The following is an 18,985-nucleotide window of genomic DNA, read 5'->3' on the forward strand; positions in this document are numbered from 1 at the left end:
TAAATCTCTAAAACAATAATAGCTATATTTAACTGCTGACTTGCAAATCTTAATATCAGTGCTCAGGAAGCAGAGCCAGAATATTGATGTGTGTCTATGGCTCTCTCTGTGTGTGTGTGTGTGTGTGTGTGTGTGTGTGTGTGTGTGTGTGTATGTGTGTATGTGTACACGCATGCACATGTGCATATGTGTGCAAGTGCATGAAGAATTCATTAATATAAGTGTATCCCTATGTCAAGGAAAGCATGAATGCTAGAGCCCTTTCTTTGAGTAGAAAAGAATTCTAGAGTAAAGCAGAATGCCCACTAGGTAGAATAACCCTTGCCATAAAATCCATACTAAACCCCCAAATCCAGGTTATAAATTATGTTATGAATTCAATAATTCCTAAGGGTTTGGTGGAGGCATGATTAACGCCAAACTGCAAGTGATGAGATGGTCCCACTGTGGCTACCTTCTTCCCCACAGCACAGACTGTGGTGAGAATATGTAGACAATGGGCACAATCTCTTCAGAGAATTACTCAAAGACTATGTTTGCCCTTACAGCCCTTCAGTTTGTAGCAAAAACAACAAAACAAAAAACCTTATGTTTATTAATAAAAAAAAAAAAATGTTCTCGTTGTGAACCAAAGAGCAAAAAGGAAAAGGTTGCTGAAATCCTCACCCCACCCGACCCCCTTTTTGCAGTGTGCACCGGTCATATACTCTTCTTTTGCCCTAACACATCATTTACCTTCCTCATCTGCCAGCTCTTCCAGCAGGGAAGTGGGCATGTGACCCAGGTCTGGGAAATTAGACAGCTGCATCCCTCTGGGAATTGGGAAACCAGGAATGTTAAATATGCAGGGTTGACTCTTCAACAGAAGAAATATGTAACTTGTTTTCCACCCAGAATGTTAGGACTGGATGTAATTAATAGCACGGTGACCTGTGCTATCTGTAGGGCCAGGACACACCTGAATCCCCAGACTATGCAACTCACCCTTGGACTTGTCAGCTCTCAGCTGCTTACAACAACCTTCCTTCATTTTACCTTCTTTTTTGGTCACTGTCTCTGTTGTTCCCCCTCTTCCTATTTCTTCTTTCTACCTTCTGCTGCCTTCTCCGCCTGTCTTTTATTCCTCCCTCTGCCCTTCTTAATTTCTGCATTAGGCTAGTTTCTATCATTTGCAGATGACACTGTCTTCCAAAGCACTGGAATTAAAGATGGTGCCCAGCTTTGAGGTGTCCCTTTTTGTTTTGTTTTGTTTTGTTTTTCAGACAGGGTTTCTCTGTGTAGCTCTAGCTGTCCTGGAACTCACTCTGTAGGCAGGCTGGCCTCGAACTCACAGAGTTCCACCTGCCTCTGCCTCCCAAGTGCTGGCATTAAAGGCATGTGCCACCACTGCCCATCTGAGGCTGTCCCTTCTTTCTGAAATAACTATTTCTCTATTCTCTGTATGAAAGAGTCTAAAGCTTCCATACAGATCCAGCCTAATTATCAGCAAGGAAATCTGCCCCAAACTCTCCAAGCAAGAAGCTCCTCAGCTCATGACTGCAGCCCTAGGTCATGTTTGCACCATTGCTATTATATAGCCAGGAAAAAACATACATCAGCTCCCCCTTTGAACTGCCTCCTTGGGAAATAACACAATTACTTATTACTATTATTTTGCCCATTATCTGGTGCACCATAGGCGCAAGGCATATTTCTAAATGGATGATTGCATGAATGAGCAGGTGAGGATAACAGATATTCTTTAAGCGATGACGAGGCACTGCATATTTTACATGGATTATTTGTGTAATTCCCTCCAGAACTCCACGAGAAGGATACTATTAATGTAATTTACCCACAAGGAAATGAAGACTTAGCTTTTTGAGTCACACCTAACAGTGTTACTGGAAACAGTGGTACGACCCGTATTTGGCCCAGGGCGTTTGATTTCTTCCCTTGTTCTCAAACTGAACTACTTCCCTACACCAAAACTCTCCTACTCCACATGTTCACTTACTCCTAATGCACTGTCTGGGGTTGGGGCTTCTACACAGTCCGCTCTCGTTCTGGATGTTATCCAGGCAGCCAGGAGCACTCAAGCCACAATCTTAGTTCCATTCGGCTGAGCTGGAAGGAAGGGCTGTCTGACCTCAGCTCAGAGACTCTGTGTGAAGGGGGAAAGGTCCTCACCCCCAGAACAAAGACCTTTGGGGGAATTCATCTCTGTCCTTCCAACGAGTCTCTTAATGCCAGCATTTCCCAGCTAAGTAAATATGAAGTTCAGCTACGTCTTGGTTAGCAAGTCACCGGGCTTCCTTGTTACTTCCCCAATCTTTGTGGGAAACAGGGGAGACACACAAAGGTAAGGAGAAACCATGGTCCGGGAAACAAGGTGACCCAGCAAGTGCTGACAAGGTAGGGACTCTGCCAACTTAGGCTACAGACCAATTAAACCCCACACAGCCAACCCTTCCAGGAGTTAAATATTAATCGGTGGCACTGTTCCTTCCGTTGGGCATTAATCAGACTTTGTTTAAATAAGTAATTCTGGGAGTTACCATCCAGGAAGTCTACCTGAAGAGTGCTAAGGATCTTTGCACATTCTAAGAAGCAAAGTCCATGGCTTTCACAAAGGGAAAAAGGACTATTGACTAATGTGGAGATGGAAATGGCATCAGGTTTAATTGAGCGGAACACCACCTAGAGGATCAGAATGAAATATGGATAGCAACACAGCCTACCTCCCCCGGGGCACAGGGAGCTGTTGGATTTCATGGTGACTTGACTTCTCTTTATGTGTTGTGTATATGCTTCTATGATTAAATATCACAGAGAATTGAACTGGAGGCAAGGTGGGCTAGACAGACATTTTCCCCAGAGCTACTGCATGAACTGATCTGGGCCTTTAAAGCACCATGGGTTCTGACATAAGAAAAGGTGGAAAAAGTAAGAGATGGAAGCTAAAGATTGCCCGAGACTGGATAGAGATGGTTTCAAGACACCATGGGTGCAGGGCTTAGGGTCAGGTTGATGAATCCCTAGTTATTCCAGCTAGTAGATAGTCAATGTGCTCAAACACACTTTTATTATCATTGACACCCAGTAAGACAAGAGAGCTATGAGATCCGATGTCACACGTGAGCAGGATGGTACAGAAACAGTGGCCACCAGCATATTTCTGTGCTCTTTAAATCCAACATCTACTCGTGTTTACCTAGTGTGAAGGCTGAAGCTCTATCTTTTGTTTGGTCCTAGAACTTGAGAACAATAGGTTCAGTAGTTCACTTTATGGGTTTTTCAGAGAAATGCTTTCCAGGTCAGGCAATACAAACAGTTATAGTCTTTGTTCTTCAGGAAGACAAAAAAGAGTAAGAGTCAAGACCAGACCTGTCCTGGGATTGAAGTTTCCTGAACAGTCTGATGGGTAATCTTCCTGGCATAGCCCTGGGCAGTGTCACCTAGGGGCATGGAGAATGGAAATTCTTACCCATCTGAATCACTCACTACAATCTCTTGGCTAACTTGTTGAGCCACTCAGGGCTAAGATGAGGATGAAGAAACAAGACACCCTGGGCATAGATAATTCTGAGGAATGAAGGAGAGATTAGTGGCAATATCTGCAGGATTACAAGAAGCCACAAACCCCTCTTTTTGGCACGAACATTCATAATCAGAAATGTAAATATGCTCTGTCACATGTATTCTTTCTAAGATCTTTCTACAGAGGCCCATAAAATGTTACTGAAGACATTGTTTTTTGTTTTGTTTGTTTGTTTGTTTCAAGACAGGGTTTCTCTGTAGCTTTGGAGCCTGTCCTGGAACTTGCTCAGTAGACCAGGCTCACCTTGAACTCACAGACTCTGCCTCCTGAATGCTAGGATCAAAGGCATGCTGCACCACCGCCTGACTGACACTGGCATTTTTAACAGGCACATACCATCACGGGACAGTCACCCATGACTCCACACTTTACTGCCTCTGAAGTATAGAAGTGTTTTACAACTTTAATTTTCACACTACTGAATATGAAATTCAGCTTATGATTCTTAATTAAATACTCATGCATTTCTTTTCTCAGTAGGTGTATAGATTCCTACCTCCTTTGTCCAACTGACTGGAAGAAGAGATTTTTGATGTCTCTGATGGAGTCCAGAACCTTCCCCAAGACTGTCACACCAGAGACAATGTGTAGTACTTCTAGACAGTAAGAGACGTCCACTTTGGGCACACCTCCATCAGTGCCATGATGTATGAGTCCCCCCAGCCCTTACTGCCGGCAGAAATGGACTTGAGATTTAAAAACAAAAAATTGGTGTTTCCTAGAGCATCACCGCTGAAGATGTCTGCAGTCTCCTTGTGTTCCACTGTGGTTTGCTGTTGTTTATTTATATGTGTGCAAGTGTGTGTACATGTATTTTGGAATGTGTCATGCATGGTGTGTATGTGGTAGTCAGGGAACAACTTTCTGACGTTGGTTCTCACCTTCCACCTAGCTGTGAGCTGTGGTCTCTCCTGCTGTTTGTGTCACCAAGCTGCATACTCTAGGCTAGCTGGCCCAGGAGCCCAGCCTACCCTCTAATTCACAGCACTTTCAGCATACTGAGTGCTGGGATAACAAGTCTATAGCATCACACCCATCATGTGGTCTTCCATTATATCTGCCCTAAGGTTGGTATAGAAGTCTCCAGGGAGTCTGTTATGAAATTTTGTTTTGGGATATTTGATCAAAGTGTGACACTTGGAGACTGTTAATAAAGTTTACCTTGAATTAGGGTGTGAAGCTAGCAATGAGCTGACTGGAATTAGCCATAGAGAAGGCAATGATATTGGATAGAGAAGACCCAAAGGAAGGAAAGGGTGGGGATATGGCAATTCTTTTTGCTTTTGGGACAAGGAGAGAAGAGACATGCATCTTGCTGCATGTCTCACGCCAAGCCAAAAAACAAGGTCAACTAGTTGGTTACTGGCTCCACCCCTGATTCAAAGTAAACTTTATTGACAGTTTCAGAGTGTCACGGTGTGATCAAATATCCCAAAACAAAACTTTGATAACATTTTATTTAAAAAGTGTGTGGTGTGTGTGTGTGTATGTGTGTGTGTGTGTGTGTGTGTGTGTGTGTGTGTGTGTGTGTGTGTGTGGTCAGAGAACAACTTGAGGGAGCTAGCTATCTCCTTCCACCATGTGGGTCAAGCACCTTAACTTACTGATCCATTTGTTCAGCCCATTGGTAAAATATTATACACGCAACAAAAACGCATTTTATGTCTCTGTTGTATCTAACAATAAAAATTTGGGAAAGTACTTCATATGACAGATTCATCTCCCTGGTTATTACTTTTATTGTAAGTGATGGTCAAGAATAGGTTGAAAATAGTTTAAAAGCCAGCATGAGTTTGCTTTTTAACCTCAGATTCTTGGAAAAACAGTGAACTGGAGACAGGGAAGGGCAAAGCCTTGGGGAAGGTCAGCCATGTTTGTAAGGTCCCGGGCTGAGAGGAGGGAAAGAGGAAGCAGAAAAGAAAGGTGGGGAGAAAGACAGGAGGAGCTCAAAGGCCATGGATTTGCTCAAAACCTCCGCAAGGGAGGAGAAGGAAGAAAGCTACCACTGTACTGCAACTAGATTCGCCTCATGGAGGCAGGTCCAGGACTCCTCACCTCTTCAGTAATTCATTTCCAGGGATTCTACAACAGATACCGTTTCTGTCCAAGTGTGGATGTGTGGGTGGATGTGTCTGCATCTGTCCACGTGTGGCAGGTGTAGGAGGCTGACGTCAGCATCTCTCTCCGCTGCTTTTCACATCAGATCTCTCCATCAGCCGTCCTGTGGGCCCTGGGGATCACACTCAGGTCACCAGGCTTGCCCTGCAGTACTGTTACTTGCTGAGCCATCTCACTAATCCTCTACTTGTTTTTCTCTTTCTTTTTCTTTTTCTTTCTTTTTTCTTTCTCAGAAACAGGGTTGCCCTAGAACTCCTTCTGTAGACCAGGCTGGCTTCAGATTCACAGATCCGCCTCCCTCTGCCTCCATCGTGATGGGATTAAAGGTGTGTGCCACCACACTTTCTGCCTGTGTCTTATATCCACATCCCAAGAGAAAACAGCTCTGACTGGCTGAGTTAGTTTCTATTCTTTTCCTTTATCTGGTAAACTGACTATCCAGTCCATGTGGCAGGGCCTCTCCTAGCCCCATCAACTCTCACATGCACTAAAACATGCACAGTGAGAAGCAGGGAATCAACCTCAGGCCTCCCCTAGCCCGATGGGACAGTGATTTTCCAAGACACAGAAGGTCTGGGGTTCCCAGTGAGGTACCATCAGTTCCCAGGAAGCCAACACATTTCCTTCTGGTTCCTCAGCTGCTGTCCAGAGTCACTGAGAGAGCAGGCCCATATGCAGTCGAGCACCTGACTCCACAGGTTTCTCCCTGCAAAACCTTCGAGAAGACACTAATGGCAGGCTGCTTCTCCACTTTGCTTCCTGGCATAGCTACTGACGCATTCCATCATTCCAGAACTGTCCCAAACTGCCACATGGAGAGCGAGCTTTCTTGTGGAAAGTTAACATGCTTAAAGGAAGTTTTGGTTTTTCCCCATTTTGGCTTAATTTGGCTGGCTTGGTGTGCTGGATGAAGGCCGGGCAGTTGTATAAGAATTCAGAGAAGATGAGTTTAGAAATCTGGGTGATTACATCCGGACTTCGTGCTTATGGTTGCAAATGCAGCGACATCTGTGATTTATCAGCCTGGAACTGAAGCAGGCACGTAGCAGCACCTGCCTGGTCAAATTCTTTAAGCTTTGGGCCATCTGGGTGTGGGTTTTGCTGACACCACATACATTTCATCTCTGTGTAAAGCAGTCCCCCTGTGCGGAACAAACACTTATGGGAATAAAGACCAGAAAACCACATAAAATGTGGGCTCCAGCTTCTGTCAGTGAGGCAAAAGGCAAGTGGAAACAAGGGTCCAGGGTAGAAAAGGCTCATCCTATCAGACTTCCCAGGGAACGGGGCTGCTATCCGGATAATGAACTGAGAGGCTGGTCTATCCAGCCAAGGAGGGCACCTCCCTCAAACAATCCCCAGTGTGACAGACTGCATTAGGACTGCTGTTCAGGAACCATGCTGTTGAAGGGTCAAGCCCCATTTCTTGGTTCAGGGATATCCCTGGAGTTTCATTTAGTCTTTGCATGGAAACAAGAAGCTAGGGAGGTGAGGAGAGAAATAAGTGTGCACACATCATTGGGAGAGAAATAAGAGTGTACATATCACTGGGAGAGAAATAAGTGTGCACATATCACTGGGAGAAGGAGAGATGGGAAACTTGATTAGGGGTTCAGAGGCTTGAAACAAGTTTCCAGAGGTTTCCTGAAGTCACAGGCATGAGAGTCATGTCATAGCGATGGGGGACTTGTGACAAAACAAGCCCACCTCACGGTCCCTAAGAGGAAAAAAGTAAAGATATGAAGTTGTCCATAATCACCTCAATTATAAAATGAGTGCCTCATTCCCACTGTGTGTGTGTGTGTGTGTGTGTGTGTAAGAGAGAGAGAGAGAGAGAGAGAACATGAAAGTCATAAAGATCTAGCAGGCTAGGAAGGACAACTGGACTAATTGGATGCCCACAGTGGTGCCTGTTTTTCTGGCACCTTCCAGGAAGTTCCAGACATGCTGATCTTTTTCCATGCATGGTCAAGTCATGGCCACCCAGCCAGAGCCCAACTCTCCCAGCCTGAATTCGTGTGTGCCTGTGTGGGGAATACAAGTGTTCCCATGATTTGTGCCACGTCCCAGCCTCCCTGCACCACCCTTCTGGCCTCAGTCACCTTCCAGTAAACAGAAGTATGAATGTAATAATATCTTGAGGCAGCTCTGGCTATTTTACTGGTGAGCTATCACCAGGTAACATATGATCTGTGTTAGTCACAAAATACCTGAAAATTTAGGCTTACCTACAAAGAAGAAAGTTGTATTCTAGCCCATGGTTTAAGACTATAGTTGACTGACTCCTTTGTCAATCACATTAAAAAAAAAAAAAAAACACAAGCAGGTGACAAGGTGACATATAAAACTACTTGAAAGACATTATGCACAGAGGAAATGGCAGAGCCAGGCCTCAGGGTGGGAAGCTACTTCATATGGTTGAGGAACAGCGAGGATGCCCATTAGTTGGATCCGGATGTCTGAAAGTAGCAGAAAAATTTCTTAGACATTGGATTTGCCAGAAAAAGACAACTAATCTCAAGTAAGTCTAATCTCTGGGGTCTGGACAGCCTGGCCCATCTCTAACAACAGGTTTCTGTGGCTGTCCATGAAGTTATAAAGCGCTTGCTGTGAAAGTCACATTTGGCACCCTTGCCTGAACACCTCTGTGAATGGCAAGGGAGCATGAAGCAGGCAGGAGCTCAGAGCTTTCGCCCAAGTCCTGCCTCTGGCTCCTGGCTGCACTCCTGCACAGTTTGAGAAAACCAGCATCAGGGGATCACTCAAATCAAGTCCAGCATGGCTCTTCTGGCATAGTCCTGCTTCTTCCCTAGCAAGGACGGGGGCCATGCAGGGCAGGAGGAAGACACACAATTGAGACCATCCCTCCGGACTCTGAGTGTATCAGCCACACATGTCTTCACTTACTACGGAGCTTGTGTGCCTCTCTGCCCTACCCTCATCCCCACCCCATTCCTCTTTCTTTTCAAAGGAAGACCATAGCTGTATTTTCATTCTTGCTGTTTTAGTGGACCATGAATCAGGAGAGAAAACGTCCCAAACAATGGGAAAAAAAAAAAAAAAAGAAGAGCTTCTGAACAGACTGTCTTCCAGCGGTCTCTTGAGAACCATTAACTGTTTAGAAGGAAGGAAGTGGGGGTTGGAAGGTAGGTTTGGTGCAGCACACCCCCACCCTAACTGCTTGTTTTATAGGTTCTAGAGGAATCACTTGGATACTCACAGTCAAAGGCACCTTTCAAGCTAACCCTATAAAAACATCAAGACTAGTAGGGCCCAGATGTGACCAGTGCAGGAATGTGGGAAGGATGTGCTCTTTTTCTGGATCTTGACCTATCTGCTAGCTGCTGTTGGAGAATCTTTAGCCCTGTGCCAGTGAGTCTCCAGGCTCTGGGCCCAGAACCAGTCTCTCCATTCCCAAAGGGAATTGGCCTTGATGCCAATGATGTATTAGCCTAATAAATGATCATTTTATTTGCTCTGTCAAGTAGCTGTAGTTCAAATTTTTATTCACCTTGTACAACAGAAACTATGTAATTCTGAATGCCAGGAACTTAATTGGATTACAGGAAGCCATGACAAGAGCCAAAGGTTTGTGCTAGTAGATTGCAGTGAATTTTCTTAGGATCTTATCTAAATTGGAAGGTTGAGGCCGTCTTCTCTGCTCCATCTCAGAGAGTGGGTCAAGCAAGCAACAGCACGTGGTCAGAGACCCTTCCTGATGCAAGTCATTACAAGGCCTTCCAGATTCTTCCCACCCCAGGTCATTTTCACTGGGAGAGAAAGGATGGGACCTCACACATGGCAGGCAAGTGCTCTACCACTGAGTCACAGCCATAGCCCCTCAGTTTAATTTTAAATAAAGATGAGGCATAGAATAACAGTGACTGATGCGGGTTAAACACACCTGTAGGCTAAAGAGCATTATATCATCCCATCTCAGTCCACCAGGAGAGGACCGCCAGGGATGTAACCCTGTGTGTATGTGTGCATTATAGACAGAGGCACTCAGATGCAGATCCAAACAGATAGCCGTATGCATGTGACTCTTTTGAAAGGCAATAACAAAACCATCACACTGGGCTTGCTTTCTGGTCCAGAATAAGATGGCTTCAGACTGATGAGGAAAAGTGGTTAAGACTGATGCAGATTGAAACGGCCATACCCTTCGTTTACCTTTCACCACCTTGCCTGTAAACTCCCAACACACAGCTGCTTGGAAGAGGATGGAACACCCCTTTTACAAAATGTTTTGTGTTCACATCAGTCTGTGTTATTCAAAACAAATGGTCTTCTACTAGCAGAGGTGATAGCCCATCAAGCGATCATTAAACAGGAGAGCAATGAAGTTTTGGCACCTACAAATCATACATTTAGTAGTCTCACAAATCTGGTAAAGTTCATGATGACATCTAGACATAAATCACAGACATTAATACGGGAATCACCAACGAACTCAAAACAGATGGCAGTTTGGTTCTGCTTGATGAATGGCTATTTCATGGTTCATTTTAAGCCATCTTCTTTGCATATTTGCATATTCCAGTTGTTTGCTGGCTAGGGTGTCCACACCTCTGCCTGGTTCCCTTGCTGATGGAGGTGGATCACTGGCATCAGGTACGAAGAGCAATTCACCTTTGTAAGCATCTAGGAGCGAGACCTGGGTAAGGTAAGGTCTTTCTCACTGGGATGAGAAATCGAGCATACATGCCATATGTTCACAGACTGCCTGTTTTGTGTCTCAAACATATGTCCTACTACTTTGCCATTCTCCATCTCTGCTAAGTATCCACTGTTTATTCAGAGCTCATGGCTCTATCAGAGAGAATGTTGAGGAGAGAATTTTCTTCTTTATTAAGTTCTAATCAACAAATGCAGTCAAACCCATCATACATCATCAGATGCAGAGGACTCACAGGTATCAGGCCAGAACAGAACCCATTTCAGTGGGTGGCAGGGTGGTTACCCTCTTCCGCACTGTAAACACAAGTTCTCAGGGAAAAAAGCCACACCTGTATTAAAGATTCTACAAGACCAAACTACTGACTGATTACAGAGAGATCGAATGTTGCAGACCAAATTATTTAGAGCTATTTTTAGTTCCTTTGAAAGCCACGTATTGCCCATTCCTGTGTGTTTGACCTAACATCCTAGTCTTAGAGAAACTAACTTCCACCGATCCAAAAGCCAAGCTTGTCATCGGATAGCATCTGAAATCTACACCAGCACTTACATGTGGGTTCCACAAATGTATTTCATATTGGATATGCTTTGATTTATGACTTTCTTTGTTCTGTAACTAAGAACCTGTCTGTAACCACTTTTACAGTGGAGAATGTCTTTTGAGATAACCTGAACCTGTGGTTTCAGGTCACGGTCACTCATACTTAGCACCGCCCACGGGCACAACTCCCCCACCCCTGGGTTTCCCTTGAGGTCTGCACACCCACACTTGAATTCGAAGTCTTCGATACCACTGGGGCTGGGACATAAGGCTTGCTCAGATCCACAAGGGGTAATGTTTTTGTGGCCTGTCCTGTTCGTCCTCACATTTGCAGCTACTCCTGCCTGGCTCACCTCAGCTCTAGACTGCTGTAGGAGGTGGGGGTCAGGACCTTCCCAGTGGGATCTTCTTTCATCTCTGTGAGCTGAAGTGCAGCCGGACCAGGGTGAAACCACAGTGTTTGCCAATTTGAAACTGTGCAGAGAATCTCAGTGATATTGTTATATCACCATTCCAGTGTCTCTTCTGCAAGCTCAGCCAGAAGAGATGGAATCAGGAGCCTTCATGTGTGCAGGAAGTCCTGGCAGGCTCTACAGCCATAAGAGCCTCCTCATCTCACAGCTGCCCAGATGCTGTCCTGCATGCACATCCAAGTTTGCTTTGGATGGGATGTCGTACCTCCCAGCAGAGCAAACAGAGCAGAGCATCCCTCAATCCTCAGGAAGACACAGCTATGGTGGAGCCTGAAGGGGTGACCCCAGGTTGCTGAGGGAGATCCTATGTAACCGCCACAGGAAGTGAGCTATGAGGTAACAAGTCACAAGCCTTGTGGTAAAATATAGAATAAATAGAAATGGATTAATTTTATTGTGAGAGCTAGTCGGTAATATGCCTGAGCCACTGGCCAAACAATTATATTTAATATTAGCCTCTGGGTGATTATTTCATAAGCAGCTGCAGGAACTGGCAGGAAGGACAAGAAACCAACCACACTGCCTGCTCTTTATCTATCTCAAGTGTGGAGCTTGTCCTTCATCTGTATTGTTTGGTTTCTTCCTATGACATCCAGGGCAACATTTGAGCCTGCTGACACTCTGTGGTTTGTAATTATGCACTGGCTGCTCCATTGAGCTTCTCGAGTGTCACAAAATCAATAGGCATGTGATGGGGGATGTCATTCTGTAAATATGTTTTTCTTATTGGTCAATGAATAAAGCCCTGTTGGCAAATAGGAAAGCAAGACAGGCGAGACTAGGAGACAAGGAGGATTCGAGAAGAGATAGGAGGAGAGTCAAAATGTAGGACACCAAGAGGAGTAAAAGGTCCGGACACTTTCTCCGGTAAGCCAAGACCATGTGGAAATATTTAGATTGATAGAAATGGGTTAATACTTAAGACAGAACTAGCCAATAAGAAATGCTAGTGACAAGCCAACAGCTTTATATCTAATACATCGTTTCTGTGTGTTATTTGGGGCTGATGCGGCTGTGGGGCCAGGCTGGCAGGAAAACTGCCCGAAACAGGCATGCCTTCTGTGTCTTCCTTTTAACTCTCTGATAACGAGTACAGCCCAGATGCCAGCTGATGTCATCCTGTCCTTGAAGATTTAAATAAAGTTGGCTGGACCTTGTTGGCACATATCCCATGGAAAGTTAGCTGGCCTGAAGTTTGTTGTCACCTTGTTCTACAGTACTCCTCTAACGGCCTGGGACTCACACATAAACCATCTCCACAGCTGTTCTCTCAGTGGGGTTCATGCCACTCAGGCCCTGTCCTTGGCTGTAAAGAGACTGTTTAGATAGTTTGAGAAGTGGCATGGTAGGGTTTGCTCTGAGTGGGCTCTGCCTGGCTCCCTTCTGGTGACGTAGCTGACCTGGAGCTGCTGTGCCAGCATCCAGTCGGGAAGCATGCAGCTAGTGGGCAAATAGCCTTCTTCAACCATGGCTCCATCATTTTCTCTCACCCCACTGCCTGAGCAAGAGTTGGATGTCAGGCCTAGTCTGTAACCTCTGAGATCTGACTTTCACGGTACCTGCCACACCAGCTTTCTGTGTCCAGGGGTGGGGGTGGGTGTGGGTGTGGGTGTGGAGGTGTAACAAGACCTCAAGTCACTAGAATGAGCAGGTATCCTTTTCTGTCCTTGAAATCCCTTCAGTAACCACAGCAGAACCTGCCTTTGGCCTCCTTTACCCATGTGCTCCTCATGAGTACCCACAGAGGACTTCCCAACACAACAGACTATCTTTGCCTTTTTAATGCTTATATTCACATGTTTATATAAATATGTACACTCATGTGTGTTTTCACAAATACAAAATCACATGTTATGAATAACTTTAGTTTTCTTAACATTTTAAGTATCTTTCAGTGTTCTGGAACTTACTTTGTAGACCAGGCTGGCCTTGAACTCACAGAAATCCACTTGCCTCTGCCTCCCAAGTGCTAGGATTAAAGGTGTGAGCCACCACAACCAGTTGTCAATTTCTTAAAAATATAGTTTCTAGCAGCTGTGCTATACCCCATATGGTATCCCACATTCAACTGCACACATCCAGACAACTTACAGTTTAACAGAAAAGGCTCCCAGCCATCTTTCCCAGAGGTAATCATTTCTGTTCCATGGGAGGTAGAGTTGTTCAGGCTTGGAGCCATTATTCTACCACAGGGATAGAACAGAGGGACATACATCAGATGGGCCATCTCCAACACTGCTGCTCAAGATGCTAATGACAGGATATGAGAGAGACGATGTGGTCAGGGAGGCCATTGTGTGCTAATCAAACATGTTCCCTCTGCTTTGTCTTCATTGTCCCTACTGCTCAGGCACGAGTCTGGAAGCATTCAAATTCTGCAAAGCACCTTCAAGTTCATCCCTCCATGCCATCACCATACCAGGTGTCTCACATCACCTGTCAAGAGAGGAAAGCCCAAATGGGTCTTGACCTGGTTCTTCAACAAAGAGCAATATTCATGCTTTATCCTTGAAGCCTGATTTGAGAAGCAGTGCAAGAGACTCCATCTTGGACTAGACAGGCTGAAGATGGAGAGAGCATTAGACACTGTGGCTGACCACAACATTCTAGCCATGCTTCTCTGCTGCCTCACACTGTTAGGAAGGCTTATTGGTGTTTGGTGTTTATTGTTGTTTTTTTGTTTTGTTTTGTTTTGTTTTTGTTTTTCTTAAGCATACCACTGGATGCTCAGAGTGTTAAGCCTGAATCTGGAACCTGAATCACCATCATGAAACTGACTCTGATGCAAAAATAAAGACTCTTTATTTGTAAGTTAACTCGGGTCTCTCTGAGGTAGCAGCAGCTATAGGAGCAGAGCAGGAGGTTTAGCTACAGGCTTGTGATTGGCTCAAGCCCTCCAAAACTGAATAGTTACAGCCTTGGGATTGGTCCAAACCTGGACTGACTGAGCTGATTTGCTGCCCTGGGTCTAGAGGTATCCCAAACCTTCTGGATGGTGATTGGCTGCCTCCATGAAGTGGCAGGAATCCCCAGTCCAGGGGAATCCCCAACCTGAGGAGATTCCAAACCCAAGGGAAAATTCCAAGCCCATTGGCTTGGGATTGGTCAGTTTTTCTAGCTCAGGGATTGGTTAGTCAGCGGCAGAGATGGCTCAGACTTCAGGGCCAAACTGTGGTTCTTTCTATGTTTTTTTTTTTTTTTTTTTTTTTTTTTTTTTTTTGATTTCTGGCTCCAACTCTAGGGCCTAGGTGAATTTCTTTTACATTTACCAAATCTAGGGGCCAAGTGCGTTCTTTTGGCACTGGTTTCAGAGTAAGGGTGTTTTCCTCTGGCTCTAGGCTTAGGGATAAAGTGTCTTTTTCATTGGCTCTGGTTCCAAATTCAGGGTGTGTTTCTTTCACTGAGTTGGAGCTTGGAGCTGAGCTGTTCATGGTCTGTGTAGGGGCTGCAGATCAGGGATTTTCTGGGGCTTGGGTCTCTCAAGGGACAGGTATGTTTGTTCTGGTTGTTGTCTCCAGGTTCAACAGACACCTCTAAGGTCATTTAAGTAGGTGAGAAGTGTCAGGATTTCTAAGACAGCATGCTTGGGGGAGGAGGGGCCCACAAGTACAGGAGTCATGTCCAGAACAGGACAGACACCTGCCTTATCTGCCAGGGTGTGATGTCAACCTTGCACTATGAATAGTTACATTTCAAGGATGAATCTGACCCAAGTCTGAATGTTATCAATGAGGTCAAACTTGACACTAAATTTTCCTTCTACGGAACTGAAAAGTCAGCCTCTTGAACAAGGTCTATACTAAGCCTACAAGCCCCAAACTAGAACTCAAAACAAGGTTGTTTTCCTTTTGTTTTGCTTTATCCAGGCAACCTGCAAGATGAAAATCACCCATTGAAAAATAACAACCACTGTTGCTTGCCTATTCTTTATAACTGAACTTTCACCTGCCTACTCCATCCCCAGGCAGGAAAGAAGCTTGCAAAACTAAGAAGTAAATAAAACGTTAAAGGCCCAGAAAGTAACAGGAACTTACAAGGCTCGGAAAGTGCAGGCCTCTCTCCAAGGTTATAGGAACAGTGGCATGGATGCGGAGAAGTCTCCTTGCTACCTGTGCAGGGAGCTCCTGCGGTAGAGTTTGCATGAATCATTGAGACAGTCAGTTGTCCTGCCTCTAACGAGACTCTCTCTTGTCTTGTCCTCTCTAAAGTGAGCAAACAGCCAAGGGTATACAGAGGAGAAATTTATCAGCTAAGGCTTAGCGACTTTAAATGGGGAAAACAAAACAAAACAAAAAAACCAGATCACCACATGGGAGGGACAACTGAAACGGAATGGTGACATTTGAACTCTTGGTAGCCATAGGATACCAGCCAGGAACTGCCACAAATGTTTCTGTTCCTGCAGGTCTCTGGAGCAGAGTGTCTTAGAAGCCAGAAACTGCTGCAGGAATGAATTTCTGTAGTCAAAGCTGGAGTTTTGGAGGCTGAGACAGGAATGTGTGCCCTTGTCTGCAGTTGTAGAAGCATCTGCTGGAGCAGATGGGGGCTGAGGGAGGTCCCTGCCTGAGCTCCTGCCTCAGGCATGGTAAGCCCCTGACAGTCTATCTCCCAGTGAGTCTTGAAGCAAGCTTTCTCTTCCTTCTCTGAGGAGTGAGCCCATGAATCTGTCTGTTCAGAGCTGGCACACTCTTCCTTAAAGAATTTTAGAAATTATTTTATGTAAGTGAGTGATTTGCCTGTATGTGTGTCTGTGTACCACGTGCGCACCTCATGCCGCAGGAAGTCAGTTCTGAACCATAGTTACAGATGGTTGTGATGGGTACTGGGAATCAACCCAGGAGTAGCCATTGCTCTTTGAACGAGAAAGAAAGAAAAGGACCACAGGACTGCTTCTAAGGGATTGAGGTTCTTATTTTAGAAGTAAGGGAGAATACAGGAAGAGACAGAGACATCTGGGAGAGTCTGGAGTGAACACCACCAGCAGACTGAGCTGGGCCGTGTGGGGAGATGAGGGAGGGGAGAGCCAGGAGCCGAAAGGCCAGGAGTGGGCCAGGAAACAAAGGGAAGGGGCCAAAAGGGCTGGGCATAGCCAAAATGGCTGGTTTATATAAGGCAGAACTACTGGGAGACGGGCAGCCAGCCCAGTCCTTGTGCTGGAGAAGTTTAGGGTAGAGGCAGAGGATGCCAGCCAGGAGGACCCTGTAACAGGCAGGTACTGAGGGATGCCCAGAGAACCTGGCAGCCAGGCCCACCTCAGCCATTTGTCCTGAGTTTGGGACCTAACACTCAGCCCCCGATTGGCTGAATGTGTGTGCATGTTTGTACAGGGGAGAAGAAGGCTGAGCCAGATGAAAGCCAGCCTGAAAGCCAGCCGTAACAGCAGCAGGACAGCAGGACAGCAATTCTAATCAGAGCAGCCGGCTGTCTGCTTCCTGCTGGTGGCAGGAAAGCAGGCACTCTTGCCCAAAGGTGCTCCAGGACTGTCTGTCAGCTTTCGGTTGCTATGGCGTTGCTATGGGTCACCTTCAGACCCAGGGCCGCTGTCCTGCTGCTGTTATGGCTGGCTCCATAGGTGTGGGTTGCAGGCAGTTTGACTTTGACTGTGCCTTGGGGCTGCGCCTGGTCTCTGCCCCTATTGGGCACATCCATTTCCATGCAGGTGGTGGTCTTTGGGTTTTTCTCTCTGTTGCTACTTCCCCTCAGCTAGGTCATCTAGCTGACCATGGGGGTGGGCTGTTAGATTCAGCCTGCCACAGCTCCTTGCGCTGGGGGCTTGAGGTCCCTGTTGTCATAAAGCTCTGATTTGGGGGCTTCCTCCTAAACGCATGATGGAGTGCACCTTGTGGTGAGGCAGGTGTTTTCATGTGGCTCACACACTGCCCATATCTTTGTAAGTAACCCCAACAAACTTCCTGGCTCACTAAGCTAGACCTGGGTAGAATTGTTTCTTTGGCCTGCCATTGGCAACATTAGGGTGAATAGGAATGTGTTAGCCTCTCCCCAGGAAGTCACACAGCAGTTAATACCTTTATCAATCTATTCTTAGGCACATGGAGCTTGCCTCTTCCAGAATCTTTCTCTTTAGATGGTTATAATATTTAGAGTCAAACAATTTCAAGAAACCTTAGGGATATATTGCTAATATCAAACAGAAAATGGCCAAGTTTAAAGTATTTCAATAATTTGGCATCTTCTCAAAATGGAGCTCTAGCTGCCTCCTGGTTTTGTTCAATTAGCAATGTCACACGGTTTGCTAGGCTCAGCAGGCCCAAAGAGTCATGTTCAAACCCCACTTGACCTGCTCTTATCTGGTCTAACACCTACGGAGAGAGAGGCCAGAGGCTGGAATTTGGAGCCTCAGCAAAGGACCTGGCTTGTGTATTGGCTCCACCAAGGGCTCCAAGGAGTGCTCACAGGAGGCCATCTAAGAACTGCTGGAGTAGTCAAGGGGCCGGTCCTGCAGACCCAAAGCTGCAGGAGCTCCATGACACAGGGCAACAACAGAATGCCCAGTGAGGATCCAGTATCGGAGAGAGAGCGTAGCAGAAGCCAGAGGCGTCAACCACACGGATGACTCATCGTAATGAACACTTGCAAGTAGAGATGTACGGGATGTACAGACTAAAGGATGCACTATGTGACTCACTGTGACACTACAGCTTCCACGGTGAGATGGGTATTTTGGTTTTGTCTATTTCATTTCGGAGGGGAGGTTGTAAGGGCAGAGGGTAGTAACGAAGGGATGGGAAGATGAGCTGGAGCGCATGCCTGAGCGCATAAGCTCACCACTCCCTCTCCTTGCCCCTCATCACCTCCCTCGGATGCTCCAGCTTTGTCAGGCTTGTCCTGACACGTCTTTCTGGAGAGTAATTGTCCTGACAGACCACTGAGCTCTTTCAGAAAGGACTTTGCCACTGTGCCTCAGATGCTGCATCAAGCAAGGGTGACCCAGCAGGGGCTAAGAACTTTAGTGGTTTTGTGACCACATAGGGCCCAAGGGTGGCTCACAAATTCTGATGGAAGAGCCATGAGAGAGGCACCTGTTTAAGCAGCCAGAGGAGAGCCAGGTGGTGGTGGTGGTGCGCACCTTTAATTCCAGCACTGATGGGGAGGGCAGAGGCAGGTGGATCTCTGTGAGTTTGAGGCCAGCCTGGTCTACAGAGCCAGTTCCAGGACAGGCTCCAAAGCTACAGAGAAACCCTGTCTCAAAGACCAAAAATAAATAAAGTAGCCAGAGGAATAAAATTCTTGCAGGAAAAACAGAGAAAGGGCTGTCAGGATATCTGGGTGAGAAAAAGGCACCAAGCTGGGGCAGGTAATGATGGTAGATCAAGGGTCAGAGGGCAGGGGAGGATTCTTATCCCTGGAAACAGGATCTACCAATTTCACCTGAGAGATTTGTCCAACCCAGCTTTCCCAAGTAAAGTCATGTGACAGATGCACACACATACACACACACACACACACTCTCACACACACACAGTCTCATATGCTCACAGACATATACACATACACATTCTCACACACACACATACACATATACACTCACACATAGACACATTCACAGACATACACATATGCTCTCTCTCACAT

The sequence above is a fragment of the Phodopus roborovskii genome, unplaced genomic scaffold, assembly GCF_943737965.1.
Source record: "Phodopus roborovskii unplaced genomic scaffold, PHOROB, whole genome shotgun sequence".
Classification (NCBI taxonomy): Eukaryota; Metazoa; Chordata; class Mammalia; order Rodentia; family Cricetidae; genus Phodopus; species Phodopus roborovskii.